The sequence below is a fragment of the Phoca vitulina genome, unplaced genomic scaffold (assembly GCF_004348235.1).
Source record: "Phoca vitulina isolate PV1807 unplaced genomic scaffold, GSC_HSeal_1.0 scaffold16, whole genome shotgun sequence".
NCBI lineage: Eukaryota > Metazoa > Chordata > Mammalia > Carnivora > Phocidae > Phoca > Phoca vitulina.
The window spans coordinates 13,731,901-13,756,141 of NW_022589719.1; positions in this window are offsets into that span (position 1 = coordinate 13,731,901).

The window sequence follows — 24,241 nt, forward strand, 5'->3', positions numbered from 1 at the left end:
GAACACAAAGGATTGAAGAGAGCTCGGAGGCTGAACTCCGGAAAGACTCTTGCCCCGGGCCTCTTGGCAGGGATGGCTCAGGTTTCTAGGAGTGTGTGTGTGTGTGTGTGTGTGTGGGGGGGGTAATGGCCAACAGGTGGGTGTTGCCCTGGGAGCAATTTTGTGCCTTTTCAGTAGCTATAGGCCGTGGTGAACACCACCGGTTCCTGCCTTCTCTGCCTTATTTGATGAACATGCAGGTGAACTGCCCTGTGGTTTAATTCCAATGGCAATGTGATCGGCATTTGCTGGTTTTTCTTGTTTCTGTGAGAATGCTCACCGTTTCCCTTGAGATGTGGTCTGGGGTCCTTGACGCTGCCACATATCCGTCTGAGTGATGCCATTCGGATTTCAATCAGATTCCAAGTCAATGGTCTCAGCCTTGGGAGCTCCCCATGTGTGTGAGGTCCTGTCGTTGCTGCCCACACCAAAAATATCAGCTGAAAAGTGTTTGCAAAGGACAACATTTCAACAATCCATGACATTTGTTTCTTTTCTGAGTTTTTCCCTGCATAGCTCATGCGATGATTGTTTTAAAATTAGGCCCTTTTTCTTTTCCCTCTCCTAATTATTATTTCTTATGTGAGGTTGATTCTAACCTAATAGCAAACAATGGATGCACATTCATTAGACACACTCATGATTTTAGGAAGACACAAAAGGGCTTACAATAATTTCTGTGAAATCCGCATTTGATCATCCTTTTCCTTTCTCAACTGAGAGGTGAGTTCTCACAGTGCTCAGTAAAAAAAAAAAAAATAAAGTTGTGCTTTTTTTTTAACATCTTAACTTTTTTTAACTATTTATTATAGAATTAAAACATATAAGTTGGCAGAATAACTTACATACCCCAGATATCCATCTCTAAGCCTCCTTAATGATCCACCTTTGGCCAGTTCTGCCTCTTCTGATCCCCATCCACTTGCTACCTCCAGATTCCTTTGAAGCGTATCTTAGACAACCTGTCATTTCACACCTACATTTTGTACTATGTATCTCTAGAAAATAAGCATTCCCTTGAAAAGCCTACACCTACTTTTAAAATGAAGAAATATTTGGGACATTTTCAGAGAGGACTTAGAAAGGGATGAAACTATATCTCTTTAATTAAAAATTTATTAAACTAATACATGTAAATTGTTACCAGTACAGGCCTGTTAGTAATAGGAAATGGTAACAGATAAAATTAAAGAGAGGCCGTTCAGAAGGATATGTCGTAATTTTTAGTCACTTGTTGAAATCAAGACTTTAATTCTGCAGAACACAATTATTATCATGGTTCAGAATTATTATACGTTGCCTTGTATTTTCCCAGAGGTAAGCTCAGACCCAACTGATTTACTTTTCCATTTGCCCAGCTATGTGGGTTAGTCATGTTAGCCTTCTTTGTCCAGGTGTCTCCAAGCGTTTTTGACTGCATACTTCTATCAGTAAGGAATTAAGTGTGTATCCATAATATGAATTATTTATTTATAAATTGTATATGTACTCAATAATGGTGGTTAAGTATATCATAAAACACATATAAAATAGAAACTAAAGGATGAAATGATAAGTGTGTGTGGCAGTTCTAATATTTTCTTCCTGCCCTCAATTAATCCTCTTGTATGTGCCCCAATTCGAAGACAACTGGAGAAGGTGGTGGGATGCAAAATACATCAAAGTGAGGTGTCAGTCGTGAAAGAGGACTGTCTGGACTCAAACCCCGGTGCTGCTACTCCTTAGCTCATACACATCACTTAGCTCCACTCAATCTATCTTGTCATTTGTAATGTGAGGGCATTCATGCCTTATGGGGTATTGTAAGGTTTAATCCTTACACAGTGCCTGGTACGTGGTAAGCATTCAATACATTTTAGTTAATAATGCTGCTGCCGCTGAGAATTCATTCCTAGAGGGCTGGGCTGGGTCTAGCTTCTGCTTTCCTCCTTTTTCTACAGAGTACCCGACATGAGGCCCATGCTTATTGGCACTGATTCCAGGGTTTTGGTGCGCTGATGGTGGTGTGGGTGATGCTATGGTGACAGTTACGGGGATGGTCACATTGGGCACGATCAATAGCATGGTGTACATTTGTATTGATGATGATGGTGATGGTATGATGACACGGGGATGGTCCCGTTGAGGGGGGTGAATATGACCAGAAGGGGAAGCTCTTTTGCAGTCCCTACTGGAACTACATCATCAGTGTTTGCACTTGTCTTTCCTAAGAATGTACCCACCCAACGACTATGCTGACCGGCTTGTTTTGCTGTCTCCCTGCCTGGCCTCTTGGCCCTGTTGACCTGTTTTGCTGCTGTGCCCTCCTCTTGTGCTCCCGTGTCGCTGTCTCTCTGTGGAGTCTGCTGTCCTGCTTGCCCGCGCATAGGCCCAGGAGATGAACCAGCCCTCTCTTCACCGCAGGGCCGTATTATTTGCCAGGGGCTATTTGGTTGTCACGGTAAGGAACCTGCTTCTCAGCCCCTGAGGACTATGGGTGGTGCTAGAAACCTAGAGAGTGTGGCCCCTTGTGGCTTTCTTCAAGAGGTGGCCCATGTCTTTTCAGGTGGGAGAGAGGGCAGACATGGTAGGGAGCAAACTCATATACTTGTGCAAATCTGGGGCAAAGGCCCAGCCCCAGTTAGGCAGGGGCTCCTGGAATGCTCTCGTCCGGGAAATCTGCCACGCAGCCCTGTGCCTCTGCTTCCCAAATGATGGGAGAGGCCTCCTGAGAAGGGCTGAATCCCCATTGGCATGAGATCTCAAGAAAGGTGTCGAGAAAGGACTTCCTCCTTTCCAAAATCAGGACAAAGAAAGGTTAGTGTTGCATCCAGCAGTGCCAAAAAGTAAGGCTGAATTAAAAAAAGAACTTGCCGTAGGCTCTTTTTCTGGGGGCTTGTGTTTTTTTTTTTTTTTTTTTTTTTTTCCATGAACCTTGTTGGCTGGGTTTCTGGGAAATATGCTCCACCCTCTCTGGAGTGGTTCAGATTTTCTATGTTTAAGAAATTCGAGAGTCTGAGGTTGACATTTCATCAGGAGCACCCCAAACTCTTTTGATTCAGATGCTGACTTGGGAACCTTCTATTTTTAATCTTTTTCTATGGACCACATTCAAAATAGACCATATTTTGAATATTCTGAAAATGATTACTGAGACCTAAGAATATACATTTATCTCTTCAAACTAATTCTTCAACTGGGATATTGCTCATGTCTCAGAATGACTAGGGTGTGGAGCATGAGATTCTGTAGAATGAGATTATGTGCTCTTAAAACACTAGCTCTGGGGAACTGTTCTTTAATACAAATATTCTAATGACTTGAAATACTTTACCAGTTCTATACATAATTTTAAATATTCTTGGGGTTAAGATACTCTTATCTAATAACCAAACAGTCATGCTATTTCCAAACAATTTGGGATTGCCTTCCCAACCACGTTTTTGGGAGATTCCTTGGCTGGGAGACCCCAGGCCAGAGAAGAGGAATGGATTTCTATTTGTGACTCTGATGGGGTGGACTGCATCCTTTTGATGGTCACTCTAACAGGGACTGGTCACGGGACAGATTTCTAAAGCAGAGGTAAAAATGAAAGCCAGGCTGTTGTGTGGTTGGAGATATGGGGCTTATATCCATACTTAGCAGCGTTGTTTTGGCAAACCATGGCAGCCTTACCAGTCACATATGTCATCTCTCTTTTCCAACTCCAACCCCTGATGACAGGAAAGGAATAAAAGAGAAGAAATAAGTCCATCCACTGATGAATAGATACATAAAATATGGTATATCCATGCAACGGAATATTATTCAGCCGTGATCAGGAATGAAGTGCTGACACATGCTACAACATGGACGAACCTTGAAAATGTTATGTGAAGTGAAAGAGGCCAGCCGCAAAAGGTCACATATTGTATGATTCTGTCTATTGGAAACATCCAAAATAGGCAAATCCATAGAGGCAGAAAGCAGATTGGTGGTTTCCAGGAGATGGGAAGGAGGAGGAACAGGGAGTGACTGCTTACTAGGTATGGGGTTTCCTTTTGGGGCGATGACAATGTTTGGAACTAGAGAGAGGCAGTGGTTGCACAACATTGTGAATGCACTCATTGCCATTGAATTCTGTACTTCAAAATGGTTAAACTGATTTTTATGTTGTGTAAATTTTACCTGGATTAAAAAAAAAAGAGCAGAATAAGACAAGGAGAAAGGCAGAAGAGGAGAGGTCACTGGAGACATTTCAACACATTTTGGAATATGGGAAACATTTGGAGACATGGCAATTGACTTACCAGAGTGGAGGCAGCAACGACCTAAGTGACTAAGGGAGGGGGATGGGGGTTGGTATCAATGAGGAACAAGCCACATTACTGGTCAGAGCTGTAGAAGGGCTGAGGCTTGGAGATACCAGGTGCTACAGTCAATAGCAATAAAGAGGGGGATTTCTTGAAATTCAGAATATAGAGAATTTGGATGCTAAGGTCTTTATTTTTCCCCATGCCAAGCCGCCAGGAGACTGTTTCCTGCCCCTTCCTCTGAGTTCGGGAGACCTAGAGACAGCCAAGTGCAGGGTGGAATCCCATTCTGCAAACAAGAGAGAAGTACAAGTCTACAATTGAGACCCCGGCTCTCTTCAGAATGCTCACAGCCAGGCTTGGATCAGCCCCTTTCTTAGATCATCCTGCCCCACGCAGAAGACTCAAATATTTCTTTCTGGAGAAACTGACTAGGTCAAAAGAAAACACCCATTTCCTTAATAATATCTTTATTTTTGGAAGTCCCCAGTAAAAAGGCAGCTTATTACCTCATCAGCTTCTGGGGATGCCCACTGGTCAGGGTTAACCACAAACCCATACCTTCTAATTGGTTGTATGGTACTTTAGTCTTAATTATAGAAAGACAGGCTCACCTTTTTTTAAAGATTTATTTATTTATTTTACAGAGAGGGTGTGTGCACTTGCATGAGTGGGGTGAGGGGCAGAGGGAGAAAATCTCAAGCAGACTCCCCGCTGAGCATAGAGTCCTATATGGGGCTGATCTCACATGAGATCATGACTTGAGCCAAAACCAAGAGTTGGATGCTTAATAGACTGAGCCACCCAGGTGCCCCAAGACAGGCCCCCTTTTGATGAGACTTCCATTGTGAAAGAGAAAATAAAATAAAGAGGAAAAAAACCTTGGTAGTGTAAAGAGAAAAGAAATTTGGCAGGAAAAGGAAGTAAGTAAAAAACAGAAACCTTTATATAATTATTACTCATGGAGAGATAAAGAAAGATATTGCATCCCTGAAACAAGTACAAGTTGCTATGGAAAGAGATTAATTAGAGAAGAGAGAAGAGCTCCTGGAAATTTAAAAAGTGAACAACAAAATAAAAGTAAAAAGTTAGAAGGTTTGAAGATAATGTTGAAAGAATAAAACTTTAGATTTCAGAATGCAGAATCAACTTAGGAGGTGATCTGTGACCAAAAGAAATTTCAGGAGACTAGAGGAAAGGGAGGGAGAAATATTCTAAGAAAAATTTCTAAAACAAAAGGCCATAGATCTCCAGATTGAAAAGATTCACCTTGTTTTCAGAAAAAAATGGATTAAAAAAAATCTTCATTGAAACCCATCCCTGTGAAATTTTAGGACAAGAAGACCCTAAAAATTTTAAGAGAGAAAACTGGGTCACATACAAAGGACTTGGACTCAGAATGACATCAGACTTCTTCTCTAGGGCAATATTGGATGAGAAAAGAAATAAGCAATGCCTTAAAATTTCTAAGAGAAAATGATTTTTAACCAGAATTCTCTAACCAGTTCAACCAAAATCCTGATGTGAGGGAGGAATTAAAATATTATCTAAAATTTTACCTCCAATGAAGATATTGGAAAGTATGCTTCACCAAAACAAGGACATAAATCAAGAAAGTAGAAGTGGGATCTGGAAAACAGGGATGTCACACAATACAGGGCACAGCTGGTGGTGGGGGGGTTCCCAAGAACAGGGCAAGATGAATAGAAGGGACAACACCAGAGGAAGAAACAAAAGGAATATCTGGTCAGCTTAAGCATTTGGAAGTAGTATTCAAAATGTATGTAGCAGAGATGTCAAAACATTTGTAAAAAATAGCAGAAGGCACAAAGAAAGTCAAACAAATGAAGAATAAATAAGGCAATGCTTAACTCCTGGAAAACAAAAATAAAAAAAGCCTGCAAGAAAAGAAATACAATCATGGTCTACTACTTGACTAACTGGTGAATAATAGATATGTACATAGCCACTGATTATTGGTTTAACCCCAAATTGGGACATTTTGGAGGAAGGGGCAGGGACAGTGGGGTGTAAGAGAGTTAAATCTAAATCTTCATTGGCAATAATGTCTAAAATTGACATATCAAAGAATAGCAGCATAGGGACATTATTTAGAAATGATGTCCAAATACCAGAATGCAATACCAGAAGAAAAGCCAAAAGAGGCAAAAGCTTGCCTCTGGAAACAGGTCTTGGGAGGTGAGAGCAGGGGAACAGGGGCTTGCTGTTTTGTTGTTGTTGTTATTGTAAGCCTTTTAGTGCCATTAACCAGGTTTTCAATGATGTTGAAGATTAAAAAAATAAAGATTAGTTAAAAATAAAAATTAGTTTAAAATATTTACCATTGTGGAGGGTGTCCATGGCATGTATGCCAAGACTGCTCAATTGTGGTGACTTCCCTGTATTCATACCCCAAATGAGCACAGATAAAAACTGTTGGCATTTATTGGACATTTACAATAGACCGGGTGCTCTGCATTGTCTCCATGAATGTTTACAACAACCCTAGGCAGGAGGCTCTTTTACCGTCTTCTTTCACAGATGGGTAAACCCAGAGAGGGAAGTGACTTGCCCATGGTCCTGCAGCCAGCAGCTTGTAGGTGTGGAGCTAGGATTCAAACCAGGTTTAGGAGACCCCGCAGCCTATGTGCTCCCTATTGCAGTTTTACTACCTGCCTCTGCATCTTCAGTAAGTATGCTTAGTGCCTAATTGCCCTTGCCCTGTGCTGAGTGCTGTAAAGGAGAATTACAGCAGGCCCCATGTGCTGTGACTCTTGGTGATAGCAACAGGCCAGAAATAAGGGAAGCGCACACCCATTGCCTATTGACTCAGAGCTGGGACATGGTGAAGGGGCGGTGCGGAGAGTGCCTGGGGCCTTGTAATTTGGGGGACCTGGATGCTAGAGTGATTTGGGGATGGGGTGGGTGCTGGGGGGCAGGGATTGGGGAGAAAGATGTTCTGAATCAAACATATTCCTCATCACTTAGTCCATCACCCTGGAAATCTCCTTTCCCCTTCTACAAATTCTCTCCTAGACCTGCTTTCCAATTTCTCTTCCTGTTCAAATCTGAGGTTCTGTTTCAGGAAGTTGATTTTATTTTTCTCCTGTATAAAATATAAAGGTGGACTTTTTTTTAAATTGAGAAATAGAGAAAATAAAAATAAACCATTCAAACAGTGTTTGCTACATCTCCTCCTTTGTTTCTTTAAAATTCATTTTTATTAATTTTTTTCATCAAACAAATACACATTTCTAGTTCAAACATTCAAAGAGTGCCACAGGTTTATAATAGTCAACTGTAGCCCTTCCTAGCTCAGCACTCCAATATTTTCAGTTGTGGCTTCAGGCCCTTATCTCCATCGTTCTCAACGTGTTTAAATGGCTTTTCTTATTGACTGACTGAGTTTATTGCCATCAAAAATGAGGACTTCAGTCACTTACAGTGCCTTCCTCTCGCCATGCCCCTTGTCTCCATCTATACTCAAAGTCCTGTCCCCATCCTCCAGGTAGTAATATCAGCATGTTGGGTAAGTTGAGGTCACTATGTGAAAACTGTACAGTGAGTATTCACAGCTGAGCCACTTAATATATTAGGAGTCGATATTCTTTTTTTTTTTTTTTTAAGATTTTATTTATTTATTTGACAGAGCGAGACATAGCGAGAGAGGGAACACAAGCAGGGGGAGTGGGAGAGGGAGAAGCGGGCCTCCCGCCGAGCAGGGAGCCCGATGCAGGGCTCGATCCTGGGACTCCGGGATCATGACCTGAGCCGAAGGCAGACGCTTAATGACTGAGCCACCCAGGCGCCCCAGGAGTTGATATTCTTTCTTTGACCAGTCCTCATCCTCTACCTCTGCCCTCCACCTCACTCTGGCATTCAGAATGACCTCATTTTTCCTTTGCTTGGTCTTCCAAGTACCTGTCACGAATTTTTCTCCCAACTCCTTTCTCCAAATCTCAGTAAGACATTTTTTTCCCTCTCAATCAGATTGTCCCATCAGGTAGTCTATCAGCTCTACATTTTCCCCGGTTGACATTTCTCCCAGAATCCTCCACCCTGCTCTGACTGCTCCATTGACTTCCTGGGTTTCTGACCTCTCCTCCATCATCCCAGGAATTCCGGTCTCACTTTTCCTGGGTTGGATGAAGTGTGTCCTGGATCCCACGTCTTTCTGAGTTTATTCCCTTAATTGCATCTAATTCACCAACTACGAACTTCCTAAGAAAGAGCAAAAGATACATTTTCTGAATTCTGGGCTGAATTTTGAAATCACCAGCCTGGAAGTATGATTCTGCCTTTATTTGTACACCTGGATTCCCTTGCACCATAGACAGTCCCCCTCCTCTTTCCCCAGCTCGCGGTGAGCCCCATCCCCCAGGACAACACTGTTGAGTGTCCTGGTTTGGCACGAGGCCACTGCCTATGCCCAGCAAGTGCCAATCAACAGCACCTGTCTTAATAATACCTTAGCCTCAACACCCAAGGTTTAAGTTGTATTAATCACCTAATAAAGAAACCTTCACAAGTGCTAATTACTAGCCTAGTCTTCATATGAGGCCCATTTAAAGAAGTGCCATTTTAGAAGCTGTAGTGCTTATAGTCACTTAACAAACATTTATTAAATGTCTACCATATACCAGACACCATGATAGAACTTTAACATGAGTTGTATGGTTTAATCCTCATGGTAATCCTGTGAAATGGGCATTATTGCCATTTGTAAATGAGGCAACAGTTTCAGAGAATAAAGCTTCTCCAACTATTCATTCAACACATTTACTGAGAACCTACTATGTGCTAGGTGATGAGGATACTGTGAGGGGCAGACACACACATCTCTGGCCTCATGCAGAGTCTAGTTGAGCCAAGGGAGACAGACGTCAAACAAATAATTTTACAAATAGTTTATTAAATACCTTTGAGATAAGTGCATGAGAAAGAAGTATGAGGTGCTATGTCCTAGTCTGGGGAATTATAGACCGTTTTCTGGAAACGGTATATTAGGTCTGTAAGAATAGTGAGAGTTAGCCAGATGAAATGAGGTGTAAGGAAGGGAGAGAGGGAGGGAAGAGCTTAAGCAAAGGCTCAGAGGCGAGAAGGGGTTTGCATAAGTGAAGAGCTAATAGGCCAGGGTGACCAGAACAGAGTGGAATGATGTGCCATAAGGCTCAGTGGGGACCAGGTCAAGGAGCAGATTGTGAGGGTTTTGTGTGCTCTGTTAGGAACCTGAACATTATCTTTGAGGACAGGGAGAGGCAATGAAGATTTTTGATCAGTGGAATGAAACGATGAGATTTGTTTTATAAAAACTCCTTCGGGTTGTTGTGGGGACACTACCTGGGAGAAGGCAAGAGTGGACATGGGGAGAGCCAAGGGATGGCTGCTCCAGATGTCATAACCGAGGTGATAGCTGCCTGCATGAAGGGGGTGCTGGTGGAGATGGGGACAAGTGGAGGGACCCAGGATGCATTTGGCAAGACGCTTGCTCAAGGTCACATGAAGCAGAGCTGGGATCTAAACCCAGCTCCCGTGGTGACAAGGCCAGCTCTCTTTCTGATCCACGAATGCTGCTTCTTTCTCTGTGCAAGGGTCAGAGGGCACACACACCCTTTCTCTCCCAGTGCCCTGGCTGGAGATGCTAAGTTATAACCTAATAGTTGTGAAGAATCTCTTCCTTGTGCAGTGATAGAGCTTCTAAATTATGCTGTGTAATATGTCAGTCATTTGGGATATAAAAAGAAAACATAATCACTGCTTTTAAGAGCACAAGCATCCTAATAAAGCTATAGGGATGTAAACAGTGTCCTCAAACAAAATTAAATACGAGGAAGTTAGAGAAGCTCTAGAATCTCACACAGTTCTTTGGGTCACAATCCCAGCGCTACAGTTTTGGACTGTTTGACTCCACTATACCCGGCAATATCTTCAATGGTCCTGGAATTAGGGTGCATTTTCCCAAACAGACTTAAAATAACACTACTCTTGGACATCCTGATTCTTAATTTGGGCCAGAAATTGTATTCCTCAGAAACAATAGTAAGACATTCGAAATTCTTTTATTATTCTTTAGGTCTAATTTTTCTCCTAAATAGTTGATCGTCATGGATTTATTGATCAATCCTTTAAAACCTCATTAATAAACTTCTTAGTCATGGGGCCAGAAGGTATGCAGTCTGAGAATACAACCATATAACCTAAATTCCCTGCAACATTCTTAGTTTCCATATAAAAACCATTGTCAGAACATGTACCTAATTTTGCTTTGAAAATAGAATTCACCTCCCAGGTGAAGTGTGTCGGAACTTGATAGTACAGTTGACCCTTGAAAAACATGAGTTTAAAAAAAGAAAAGAAAAGAAAAGAAAAACATGAGTTAGAACTGCATGGGTCCACTTACATGCAGATTTTTTTTTTTTTTTAATAATACAGTAGGATCCTGCAAATGTATTTCACTTTTTTTTTTAAAAGATTTATTTATTTATTTATCTGTCAGAGAGAATGAGAGAGAGAGAGAGCACAAGCAGGGGGAGCGGCAGGCAAAGGGAGAAGTCGGCTCTGCGCCGAGCAGGGAACCTGACGCTGGGCTCGATCCCAGGACCCTGGGATCATGACCAGAGCTGAAGGCAGACACTTGACCGACTGAGCCACCTAGGTGTCCCTGTATTTCACTTCTTAATAATGTTCTTAATATCTTTTCTCTAGCTTACTTTATGTAAGAATCCAGGATATAATACATATAACATACAAGATATGTGTTCATCAACTGTTTATGTTATTAGCAAAGTTTACGGTCAATAGTATGCTATTAGTAATATATTTGGGGAATGAAAAGTTCTATGTAGGGGTGCCTGGGTGGCTCAGTCGTTAAGCGTCTGCCTTTGGCTCAGGTCATGATCCCAGGGTCCTGGGATCGAGCCCGCATCAGGCTCCCTGCTCGGTGGGAAGCCTGCTTCTCCCTCTCCCACTCCTCCTGCTTGTATTCCCTCTCTCACTCTCTCTCTCTGTCAAATAAGTAAATAAAATCTTAAAAAAAAAGTTCTATGTAGATTTTTGACTGTGTTGGGGGTCAGCGCCCCTAACCCCCATGTTGTGGTCAACTGTTATGTGTTTCCAATGGAACCTTTGAGTTCAGTTTGAAAAGGGAGGCAGAACCTTGCAGATCTCATGGCTTCTAGACTAGGAAGTCTCTTGCAGATGCCCTGGGAATTCAGACCGTGTCTTTGGGGGACCTTCTGTTAGCTCCCATATGGATGGAGCAGGGCTGAAAGGAGGAAAAGAATAAATATTGTTTATGGCACATGATTTATTCTCCAGGGTTGTAAAAACCCCGTGTTACCTGGCCTAGGCCATAATGAAATAGATTGAAGTACATGAAGAAAGTGTTCAGTGGCAAGCTGGTAAATATTTATTGACATAAAGACTGTGCAAAAGCAATTTATAAATCACAAATGATACAATACTCTTTATTGTAATTTCCTTATAGTCAACAGATTCCCACGGAATGCTTTTGATTTTGGCTCTGGGCTCCTATATCCAGAGTGTCGCCCATCTATTATTTCAACTGATGAACAAGTGCAGTTCCAACATGAATGTGGGCTGATATTTTATGTTAATAGGTAAGAAGAAAGCAAAACAACAAAGTTGGATGTCGGGTCTCTAATCATTTGTCAATGACAGGGACAACTTCTTTGCTGAAGGAGATGATTTTTTCAAATATCGGAGGAATACTTCCTCAATTTGTGTGTGCATGTGTGTTCTATTCATAATGTTTTGGCTATAAACACATTTTAAAATTTAATTGGCATTTTTAACATTCTTCCATCACTCTTAAAAGTCTTGACCAGGGATCAGTAAATGAGGGTCTATGGGCCAAATCTGATCCCCCCACTTCTTCCTGTAAATCAAGTTTATTGGAACACTCTGCCCAATGGTTTTACATATTGTCCACATCTGCCTTTGCCCTACAGTGGCAGAAATAAGTCAGACAGAGACTGTATGGGCACCAAGCCCAAAATATTTACCATCCAGCCCTTCACAGAATAAAGTTTGCCAACTCCAGGTTTAGACAGTCAACAAAACAATAAATCAGGCCTTGATCTGGTGGTGTTTCCTGACTTCTGTGGTGTCACAATTCCCACGGTGGCCAGTGTCCATCTTCCAGGGTGTCGTCACTAAACCCAGAGTTGGGAGGAGAACCTCCGTCACTGGACAACGTGGTGGGATAACTAAGAACGGGTGAGTTTTCAGTATTTCCTATCTTTGTTTCTGAATATAATTCATTTAGGTATAAATTTATATCACTTTATTTCTTTCAAGATTTATTCATTCATTTATTTGAGGGTGGGGGGGTGGAGAGGGAGAGAGAATCTCAAGCAGACTCTGCGCCCAGTGCCGGGGCCCAACGCGGGGCTCGAACTCACGACCCTGAGATCACGACCTGAGCAGAAACCAAGAGTCCAACTCTCAACCAACTGAGCCACCCAGGCGCCCCTATCATTTAATTTTTAATATGGTTGTGTTTAAGTGGTTTTCAAAATTTCTGAACAGGCAACGGTCTGCTATCATGAGCTGGATCGATGGTTTTCCCATGGTGCCCAGCCATCCCTTCCCTCCCCCCACCGCCCAGCCTCTTTTCCTATCTCCAGGAGGAATCCCCTTCTTCTCAGCATGCCCGGTTCTCAGAGTGTCCTGTGCCCTTGGAATGACCCTCTGGCTGTCCAAGGACCCCATTTTTTGCTAGTCCTGTCCTTGACAACAGCTTGTTCTCACAGAATCCTCATTCCCTCTCATCCGCATTGGGCGATGTGTTTAGTTCTGTGGTAGGACTAATCTCAAAGGGCTGGCAGCAATTTACAACAAGGTAGAGGAGATGACCAGTTGATTGTTTAAACAGGCCTGGGAATGTCTGCGTTAAAAAAAAAAAAGAAAGGGTTCTTGTCGACCCAGAGGTTACAGAGTCTGAATGTCTGGTCCGACTGCAGGTGTGAGAGGTGTCTTTGGAATTCTGGGGTGCAACACCCCTCAGTCCCAGCAAGGAGGGTCTTTGCCTTCTCTATCAGCGCAGCACTGGCCCCAACATGCCCCTGATGCTTCTCATTTCTCCTGAAAACCTTTTCCTCTTTTCTCTTGGCTTTAGCCCTTACTCTCCCTTTCCACTCTTCTTCCTGTCCACACTGTTGCGGCTGAGGTGAGGCAGGGGTTATACTGTTTCAGTGGGAAGGGGATCGAGAAACCTACAGCTGTTTGTACCTGTCTAGAACCTTCCGCTCCTGCCTCGTGGGGTCTTGGCTGATACTTGACGCGTCTGGTGTTTTGTCTGAACTTGTGCGTTCTCTGTTCCCAGCTTCTCTGCCGTCTGGCCCCTTGGCAGGTTGTGATGAGCGGCATTGTCAATGGGAAGATATCACAGCCACTGAGAAGCAGGATCCTGAACATGTGCGGTTCAGGAGCCTGGGGGTGGGGGTGGGTGCTCCCATGCAGCCCTTGAGCGGGAGTCGGGGGGAGGTTGTGGGGTGAAAACACAGGAGGAGGGAGCTCAGGCCAGGCTCTGGACTGATGGCATTAACAAATGAACCAGATGGAGGGAAAAGGCATTTGTGAGTCAGCGCATATTTATCCAGTACCTTCCATGGCTCAAGTCTTGTCTAAGCACCGGGCTACAGCATGGGATAAAATGAAGCCCTGTTCTTAGGTCCCTTACATTTCTAGTGGGGTGGGACCGAAATAGGGCAGAAGGTTGCAGCAAAGGAATGGAGTAAGAGGTCAGTTGAGTGGAGCTAGCTCATGGAGCGATGATGGGAGCAAGATAGGAATCACAGAAGATTCTGAGAAAGGGGTGTTATGTTCTGACTTATATCTCCAAATGACAACCCTGAATTGGTTGCTGGGCAGGGAGCCCAGGGAAGAGGCTGTGGCAAAGTCCAGGTGCAGGTGCATGGGTCACAGGGAGTTGGTGAGAATCAGCAGATTCTGGAGATGCAGCGAAGGTGGATGGACCATGAGCTGTGAGAGAAGGAAGACTCCAAAGGGCTTGGCTTGAGGAACTAGATGGATGGGCCTTCCATTTACCGAGGTAAGAAAGGTTGGGAAGGGTTTGGGGTTTGGGAAAACCAGGAGTTTGGATGTGGACATGATAGATTTGATGGCTTAGTCGACAAGGTATAGATGTTGAGTACACAGCTGCATATACGAATCTGGAATGCAGAGGGAGAGGCTGGGGGTGTTGGTATGAGTTTAGAAATCATCGATAGATAGTCGGTGCTTAAAGGCATGAGACTAGATTAACCCAGGTGTCGAGGGAGATTAGATGCAGAAGAGAAGTGGTCTGAGGACTGGGCTTTGGGTCTTGACATGTAGAGGGGAGGACACAGCTGAGAAGATCCTGTATTTATAAAATGAGAAGGCATGAAGAATCCTCCCTGTCAGGGCCTTTACCGAAGGGCTACTTGGGAATGGTTGAGGTGGGGAATGGATGAAAAGTCCTCCTGACAGCCCCCCAGACCCAGGCCGGTGGCCTCTGCTAGAGTGAGGTGTTCTGCGTCTCCCCTCTTTCTCAGAGATGGCGATATCTGGCAACATTTCTCCAAGTCAGATTTATTTATTTTTTTCTTGAAGTCAATTTTATATTAATATGTATGTCATATGGCTTTCCAGTGTGTTCTACAGTCAAGCTAAGCACAGTGGGATGTGGCAGCCACAGAAAGGCTGGATGCTTGTGTAGTTGTCAGGCCGGAAGGACGAGGACGGGCTGAGCACTGTCATGTCACTCCCCAAGTAGAGAAGCCACGGAAGCTGTGTGCAGAGCACTTTGCACCCTGCCCGGCCCACAGTGGATTAACCATTGTTTCTCTCCCTCCTATCAAGTCCCAGGGCTGCCATTGGTGGCTGTGTGACCTCAGGAAAATTGCTTCACTTCTCTGAGCCTCTATTTCCTCCTTGGTAATGACTCATTATTCCCACCAGAGGGTGTTTGCAAAGATTAAATCATTTTAAATAGATTGAAGCATGTAGTGAACTGCAAAGTTATTTGCAAATATGAAACGGAAATGACTGTGTCTGTACTAAGCTCAATTTACACAATAATAGATTTTCACCCTTTGCATCAATAGCGAGGGTTTCTATACTCAACTCACGGAACGGACCTCTTCGGGACAGAAGTGTGCCAGATAGACATGGAAGCACTCACTGTTATGTAATGTCTTTCTTGCCGGCCCCGAGAGTGAAGAAGATGAGCTGACGAATCAAGCCCCATCACCATCACTGGCTCCTGAGTTGGAAAGATAAGGCGCAGAACAGAATTCTGAGTTCTCACATCCGTCCACGCTCTTTCCCTCTGGTCTCCCATCTGTCTCCTTTCTATGCCGGTTGCCAGTTGAAACACCTCTGGTCTTCCTCTCCTGCCTTCTGTGAAGTCAATGAAAAGCAAGAGGGAGCATGCAAGGGGAAGATGATCCTGTCCGTGCTGGTCTCAATTATGGAATCCGTCTAAGCCGAAGTGTGAGGGGATGCGCACTAGGTGTTATACGCAACTAATGAATCGTTGAACACTACATCAAACACTAATGATGCGCTGTATGTTGGCTAATTGAACATAATAAAAAATAAAAATCTTAAAAAACTCTTAAAAAGTGGGGCAAGTGTATGTTGCGGGGAGAGGGGAGGAGGGAAGGAGGGTGAGGGCTAAATTACTCACATAAAGGCTCAGTAGATCTGGGTTCTAGCCTTGACATTCACAAACCGTCTCTCCACAACATTTCCATTATTCGGTTCAAGGAAGGGAATTGGATCCAATCTCTTCCACCTCTTTGGGATTCTGGGACTTCACTCCTTTGGAGACTTCAGTCTACTCATTTCAGTATTATTCCACCAGGTGGCGATGTTTCCCTAACCCCAAAGCCAGTTTTCATTCAGGGAAAAAAGCCAAGGTTTGTAGCCAGTTTTTCTTTTTTTTTTTTCTCCCCTGAATGTGCAAAAAGAATGATTCTCCACAGCTGGGGAGGAAAGAAGGAACTTTCCTTCTGAACACCTCGGGCAGTTTAGTCTGGAAACAGACAGGGCCCCTGTTTAGAGATTTCTCCTCCCTGCAACGAGTGGAGTGGGACCTCGGGTTAGAATTTAGTCTTCTGGTTGCACATGGGGCGGGGGCAGGGGTGGAGTGCTGGGAGATACTGGAATTGCTAGGTCCTAGGGAAGTTAGGGGCAGTGGACGTAGCACTTAGTCGTGGGCCTGCATGAGTCCTGCAAAACTCCCCCCAGAGAAGGGCATTGGACGCCAACCTTTTCCAGGCTGTGCGGGAGTAGGTGTTGCCGGATGCTCGCTCGAGCGGGTGAGATAGTCCCGCCCGAATCAGACTGCTTTAATGGTGAAGGTCAGAGATGCAAGAAGGCAGCATGAAGAATGATCACCTCCCCCGCAATTGCAGTTGGGGAAACTGAGACCCAGAGTGGGTCAGTTCTCCGGATTCTACCTCCTTGCCAAATTCCTTCTTCCTTAGACATTTCAAATAGACTTTTCAACTGTCTCATCTGGCGTGTGCAGCTAGCACATCTAGTTAAGCCTGCCGGCCTCCGGACCTGCCAAGCCCCTGCATTACGCGCACCAGGCACCCTGCCCTGAAAGAGACTCCAAAACTGGTTGGTTTGTTCAAAGACCTCAAACAGCAGACCAATCCAGTAGGAGAGAAAACTCATTTAAAGTAACTGTTTATTAACCTGTAAAACAGATCTCATAGTAGGGTTTGTTTGTTTGTTTGCATTTGATGATAGAATAATAACAACGAACTTTTTATTTGGTGTTTCCTATGGACTGGGTTTTGTGTTGACCCCTTAGCGTGGTTATATCCTATAATGTATTCCTAACAAAGCTGTGAGGCAGCTATTACTATCTATTTATAATAAGGCTCAGAGAGGTTGAGTAACTAGCCCAAAGTCACACAGCTGGAAGGAGCAGAGCCAATATTCACACCCTCATTTGCCTAACTCAAGCTTTGGTCTTTTAGCCTCCACATTGTGCTTCATGACACTTTCTCCCATTGGTAGGATCTGCTATAGAAACTTACGGAGTTTCTTTCTGGAGTGCCACACACTATCTCATCATTTTCGTGTTGTGCTATGAAGGCTCAGTGATAGCGAGCCAGCTCAGGGCCTGGAGACGTGGTGACATTAGTGTGGCGTCCACAGGACACCTGGAAATGGTTGCATGGGATGAGGAGAGATGTTCCTGAAGGAAGCTGTTGGCACCAGAATCCAAGAAACGCTAAGACTGTGTGTTTGGAAGTGTCTCCCGCTACTTGCGAAGGCGGGATGACTGGCAATCTGGGGCCCGAGGAACAGCCACGTGGTAATGGTGGCTGGTACAGTGACTAATGTCACGTTTAGTCCGCACGATCTCATCTGGGCCTCAGAGATGGCTTTGTCTCCACCTCACAGGGGACAATGTCTCCAAAACACGAAGTTCTCTAAAGAAACGGATGCCAGATACGAATGGCCTTCAGAAATCGAGGTTCCTGTTTTCTCTCAAATGGGTGTGAAATTGAAGTACCTTATTAAGGTGTAGACAGATACCAGTCAGCGTCCAGAGCAACAGTTACTGGTACAGAAAAAGGGATAAGGGTCTCCAGCCCACAGATTTAGATCCCCAGCTCAATGCCGCCCCGTTCGAGCCAGGACACCTTGGGCAAATTACTGAACACTTTGAGTCTTAATTTCCTTGTTTTCAAAAAGGGGGCAACATTATATACGTCCTGGGATAGTCAATGAGATGGTGTATGAGAAGTGCCTGGCGTGGTTTATGCATAAGTGTTCAGTAAATACTAATGATGATGATGAAGGTGGTTGCTGTTAATGCCCTTATTCCAGATCCTTCTTTATGACCAATGTGAGAGACTTTAGAATGTTTGAACCCATGTAAACCCCATTTATCCAGACGGCCTTGCCATTTCTGCCTGTTGATGGCTCATTTGTTTTGGCGATGACCCTCGTCCTCCACTTCCCCATTCCATGTTTTGCCAAACTCCAGAACTTAGGTAGTGAATTCTCAGGGCTTTAGGAGCCATGGTCTCTGATGAGTTTACTACCTGTGCCCAATAAATGTTCAATGAATAAATAAGAGCCAATAAAACTATAAAAAAGAAGAATAAAAATAAGTATCCTTATAAGTGCTTTAGATCTTAAAAGGTCTTTATATTCAGGTTGCTCAGAGTCAAGTGTGTAACTAATAAAGATTTTACAAAGAGCCTGGAGTGGCGAGACCAAAGGAAGTGGGAGGCTCCAGCATCCAGATGAACAGCCACCCCGGGGCAAGGCCAGTGGCCTTGCATCTCCAGGTCTGATAAACTCTGTGAAGGACAATCAGGTCAAAATATATTTCCTATAAGAGAAAGGAGACCAGAAATGGAAGAGGGAGAGAGGAGAAGACCTCCCAAGGGCACCTCACTCTGAAAATGGGGACTATGAATTGACAACAGAGAGGCTTTTCAAAAGTGGTCTTAGGCTATCTTGATGATGTTCTAGTAGCTACATAGAAAAGAGCCATAAGGAAGGCCACAAAGACCATCATATCTCACCTCCATCCACCCACCACATTGCCTGAAATTCTATCACTAGGATTTTTTTCCTTTGAGTTTCCTTTGAGTTTTGAGTTCATAAACAAGAATAACGTCTGGAAAATTCTTATTTTATATCTTCAACTTTTTGGATTGTCTCTTCTAGATTATAAACACACAAACAAAAACTAGTAACTTCTTAGCGTTTTTAAAATTTCTTATTATAAAGGAGATCCACATTCATCATAGAATATTTGCAAAAAGAGACAAGCAAAATTAAGAAAATAAATTCGGCCTATAATGTAATTACCCAGGGATGGCTATTATTAAATTTAGGTATTCCCTTCTGCTATTTTCTTTAAAAAAAACCCTTTTTTTCTCATGAAATTTAATAGAACACAATTTAACTATCTTTTCTTTTACAGCTAACAATTTTTATTTCTTATTGAAAAAATCTTTTCCTGAGTTATGAAAAATCATCCAGTATTTGCTCCTAAATTTTGATAATTTATAGTTTTATACAGGGTTGCCTTTCAAATAAAGTTGAGAATCCACCTAGAATTGATTTCTGTGTATGGCATGAAATAGGGACAAGTTCTATTTTTTCCCCCCAAATGGATATCCAGTTATACCAAGACGGTTCTTTCCCTACTACTCTGCAATTTCACTTCTTGTTGAAAAATCAGTTGTCCACGTATGGGTGGCTCTCTATCTGGGCGCTCTTGTGTTCCATTGGTCTGTATGTTGGGCAAGATAGGATGTGCTACGCTGTGTTTTGGGTAATAAATAACCCCAATATCTCATGGCTTCACGTACTAACTTATATTTTCCTCACTAACAGGTCACTGGTGATGTAGGAGACGCATCAGGGCAACTGTCCTTCATGAATGAAATATCTACACCATTGGGAGTACTCTCTATCCAGAGAAGAGAGACTGGAGATTGCCCACGAGGTTTTCACTGACGCTGATGAGTTTACTACCTGTGCCCAATAAATGTTACTCATCATTCACTTCCTCCTACAACGCATTTGCCAGAACCAGTCAGAGAATTAGACTCATGTGTGAGGAGCTATGAAGTGCTGTCTGCCATGTGCTGGGAAGGGGAGGCTACTCAGATATTAGAAAACACTGGTGATGCCTACCTTCCTCTAGATCCTTGAGTGAAAATGACAGCCTCAATCACTCTACTTTTATAGTAAGACTCAATCCCTGACAGAGTAACTCTTCTGACCCTGTGTTTCTTCTTCAAAAAGCTCTTGGCTAGTCTTGGACCTTGGCAAGTCCATATACATTGTAGAATGTGTTAAGTTCTGAAAAAACTTGATCTTAAAAGGTGGCAAATTACATTGATTTTCTGATAATAAAGCAACATTTACACCAGCATCCTGGAATTAGCCAAATTTGTACATGATGTGTTTTCCTTTTTATATATTGTTAGCTTTGGCTTGTTAATATTCTGTTTAGGGACTTTTCTACCTGTTCATGAGCAAAATTGGCCTGTAATTTTCTTTGCCATGCTGTTCTTATTGGGTTTTGGTATCAAGATTACTTTAGCCTCACACAATAAAATGGGGAGTGTTCTGACTTTTTCTGTTTTCTGGAAGAGTTCGTCTAAGGTTAGCATTGTACCTTCTTCAAACATTTCATAAAAATTTGCGTGAAGCCATCAAAGATATTTTATTTGTGAGAAATTTATTTTTAATAAAAAATCAATTATCTTAATATAGGATTATTCAGATTTTTAAATTTCTTTTTTTTTGTTAGATTTGGTAAGTAATGTTTTCCAAGGGATTTGTCTATTTCATCTAAATTTTCAAATTTACCTACAGAGTTGTTTATAATATTTCCTTATTATCTTGCTAATGTCTGCAACATATGTAATGACTTTTTTTTTCAACATTGATAGTAACTTTTTGTGCCTTCCCTCTTTTTTGTCTTGATCTGTCTCAGCAGAGGTTTGTCAATTTATTGGTCATTTCAAAGATTCAAATTTTGACCTCTTTAATAGTATTTTATTTTTGTTTCATTAATTTTTCTTCTTATCTTTTTTATGTACTTCCTTCCATATATTTGGGAGATTATTTTGCTGTTCTTTTTCTAACTTCTCCTTCTAGTATTCCTAAAGAAAATATGTTAAGTCTGCCACTGTATTCTGTTCATCTTTGTATTTTCCATCATTTTGTCTCTCTCTGCTTTATTCTGGGTAATTTCTTCTGACCAGTCTTTCAGTTCACTAATTCTCTCCCTCTGTGTTGAATCTGGTCTTAAACCCATCTGTTGCAATTTTCACTTTGATTATTGGATTTTTTTTTTAAATGTTAGAATTTCTATTTGATTCTTTTCTCAAATTTACAATTATTTAATTTCAGTTGATTGCTGAAATATTTTAAGTTCAATTTTTATCTCTTTGAGCATGGTAAGCACAGTTGTTTTATAGTCTTTATGTAAATATGATCTCTTTCATCAAGCTTTCCAAGTTTTTGGTGGTGGGAGTGGCCATGAGAGGCAAAGACTCTCTCTTTTGGGTTCCTTTAGTCCTCGCCCACATTTTATTTATGACATTTTTATCTTCTTATCTCATTATTTAGATAGTTTTATCCCTGGGGCGCCTGGGTGGCTCAGTCGTTACCTGCTTCTCCCTCCCCCACTCCCCCTGCTTGTGTTCCCTCTCTCGCTGTGTCTCTCTCTGTCAAATAAATAAATAAATAAAATCTTTAAAACATAACTAACTAACTAAATAAATAAATAATAAAATGGAGTCAGGATGGGGAGCCTGGGTGGCTCAGTCTTTAAGCGTCTGCCTTTGGCTCAGAGGGTCATGATCCCGGGGTCCTGGAATCGAGCCCCACATCAGGCTCCCTGCTCAGCAGGAAGCCTGCTTCTCCCTCTCCCACTCCACCTGCTTGTGTTCCCTCTCTCGCTGTGTCTCTCTCTGTCAAATAAATAAATAAAATCTTCTAAAAAAAGATATTTTTATCCCTTATTAGACTAATGGCTCAAGGGCCATCAAAGAGAAATTCCCTTTCTGGTTTATCTTTGTATTTGTTGTAGTATCTATCAGAGTTCCACTCAAGAGATGAAGATACTATGAATAAATGGGTGCCTGGGTGGCTCAGTTGTTAAGCGTCTGCCTTCAGCTCAGGTCATGATCCCAGGGTCTTGGGATTGAGTCCCACATCGGGCTCCCTGCTCGGCAGGAAGCCTGCTTCTCCCTCTCCCACTCCCCCTGCTTGTGTTCCTGCTCTCGCTATCTCTCACTCTGTCAAATAAAAAAAAAAAATTTAAAAAAAAAAAAAAAAAAGATACTATGAATAAATGAATGAATTTCATCATAAATCCTTACCTACCTACCTACATCTCACTTATTTTTTCCTTTGGCTTCTTCCCTAACCTCAACTACTACTACCTTCCCCATGGTTCACTGTGCTTAAGCCACCCTGGCCTCTGTGCTGGTCCCTAAATAAAAGAGCATGCTCCAGCCTCAGAGTCCTTCCTTCTAGAAGGAAGAGCAAGTGCAAGGACTTGCCCCAGATAGCCATCTGTCTTATTCCCTCACCTCATTCACATCTCTTATCCAATGTCGCTTCTGCAGAGAGCTCTCCTCTGACCACCTTATCAATAACAGCATTTGCCCTCCCCTCTGCCATTCTCTACCCCCTCACCCTGCTTTATTTTGCTTCATAGCATTGTTTACTAAGTGACAGTAGGTTGTAAGTGTAATTGTTTATTGTTTGTCTCTACCACGATTTTCTAAACTCTATGAGGGAAGGGACTAGATTCCTTGTTCACTGTAATTATCTTGAGGCCTTAAACAGTATCTGGTACACAGAAGGACCTCAAGAAGTATTTACTGAAGTAGGTGCTGTGATAACCGATTTATGTAAAAATTTTTAAAAAGTTCTCCTCCAGCAGTTCTGGAAATTTAATATGTCATTATTGTCTCCATGTTACTGATGAGTGGGCTGAGGCCCAGAGAAGTTATTTAACATGTCCGAGGAGACACAGCTAGTGAGTGATTGACTTGGAATTTGAACCCAGGCTTCTGCCTTCTAAAGTTAGCCAGGACAGCCTGACATAGATGACAAATGCCTACTGAGACGTGCACCTAAAATTAAGTGACAAAGGGTGGGATTCAACAGCTGTTGGGAAGGATAAAAAGAGAATACTGAAGCTGTTGGGGAGCACCAGACATTTTCTTACGGGTCAGCAGCCTTCCATACACCCTTCAAATGACCACCCCAGTCTGATAATCCCCCACCCCTGCCCCTGTGTCACTCAGTGTCCGTATGGCAGTTTCACTACCCTGGCTGATCCAAACAGCAATGTCAACAGAATGGTGACCAGACATGTAAAGCAATATATTAAACAAAAGGAAAAGGCAGCTCAAATGATGCAAGATCATCCAGATGTCAAGCACCCTGTGCTTGCACACTTGCCCATTCATGTTATTAAGTTTTTAAACATTTGTGATAAAAACAGTTGGGCGGCTTCCCCCGAGGCCTCCCTGGATGGATTAATGCAGACATCTGTGCCTTCAGGTTTTCTGATTGGTTCCTACTGGTTTGGGGCAAAACCAGAAACTTCTGAGCCAAGTGCAGGGGAGAAGATCTTCCAAGAGCCCCTATGAGAAATTGAGGAGGACAATCAAGAGACCACTGGGAGTCTCTCCTGCCAGGATCCCTTCCTATCACTGGTGGTTTAGAAGGCGGGGGTTGGACGTCATTCCCCTGCCCCCTTTGCAGCTGCACTGGCATCTCATTCAAGAACAAGCAGTAAGAAAATCCAGACCTTCTAGAAAACAGGGTTAGGATGCCCCCCACAGAACCCGATCAGCATATAATTGTCCCCATGATCATTTGGAGATGAAGTGGGCTCCATTCTGGGAAGGGTGACATGGATAGGCAAGAGTCCAACTTTGGAGTCAAGCAGAATTCGATTGGAATTTGGGTCGTAGTTAGATGACCCAGTGGCAATAATTCAATCTGAGTCTTAGATTTCTTATGTGTAAAATGGGAACGATGATAGCTACTTTGTATAGGGTTACTTGCGAAAAGTAAAGGAATCATGCACATGCAGTGTCTGAGGATAAGACTGACACATAGTAGGATGTCATAAGTGGTACCTCTTATCAGGATGGAAGTCTGACAAGCTGGGCTTTTATCTGATGGGCCAAAACCCAGCCCTCTCATCATATTGCTGATCTCTCCTTCTCCATGGTTGATGACAACTTTTTTCTATCTCATGGAACAGTGGCCCTCAAAGTTTGTTTTTCATAGAAATCCTCTGGAATGCTAGTTAAGAATATACCTTCCCAGTACCCATTCCTCAAATTTTCTGTTTCAGTAGGTGGGGTGGGGCCCAGGAATCTGAGTTTTTACCAGAC